An 830-nucleotide genomic window follows, 5' to 3' on the forward strand; every position below is an offset into this window, starting at 1 on the left:
ATTAGGATACCATCAACCCCTAAATTAGGGGTTGAAATAAGGGGTGAATGGCTAGTACCCAGAAAATCCACTGAAAAACATTCTAAAGTGTTTTCATAGGAGGCGAAAACAATTTCCAAAATTATTTCTGCAAGGTGTATTTTATTGGGATACCATCAACCCCTAAATTGGAGGTTGAAACAAGGGGTGAATGGCTAATACCCAGAAAATTCACTGAAAAACAGATGCTAGAAAAGACTGCCGAAAGATTATGCGTAGCTGTTACATCAGATTGGCCCAAAACTGCTATGAAGAGCATAGAGTTGTCGATAACGAGTGGCTTTGATGGTGCCTCTGGCTATGTTAATCCTCAGCAGAAATTTTACGATGAGGAGAATGACCACCGAAGTCCTTATCAGTCGCTCTTTGTATGCATCAATCCTCATTACTCCTGTCTTCAGGGTCAGTCCACTGTCTGAAAATGCGGTTTTATTAGTTAAATAATTATATTTATAAATTTAGTTATAATTAAACGTTTTTATCTTACCCTGGCTTCAAAAATCGAGTAATATCATTAGTAAGTGGTCTCTTCTTATGCATTTCTCGCCTTCTGTCCAAATAAACCATTGAAAGGATTGGGTCTGACAAGTATACTGCCCTGTTGAAAGTGTCCAGGATAGCGTTTTCTCTACTATTTCTTCTAGAATGTTCCCGAATTGTCTCTCTGTTTATTTTGTGCATACTTTCGAGAGCATCTTCCGCATAAAATGCAACAGGCATTGGAAACTGCCGCACAATATCAGAACCATGTTGTAAAATTTTATGCATGGAAGGGTTCATGCGAGCCCATG

Source organism: Rhagoletis pomonella, unplaced genomic scaffold (genome assembly GCF_013731165.1).
Source record: "Rhagoletis pomonella isolate Grant_MI unplaced genomic scaffold, Rhpom_1.0 Rhpom_scaffold_17155, whole genome shotgun sequence".
Classification (NCBI taxonomy): domain Eukaryota; kingdom Metazoa; phylum Arthropoda; class Insecta; order Diptera; family Tephritidae; genus Rhagoletis; species Rhagoletis pomonella.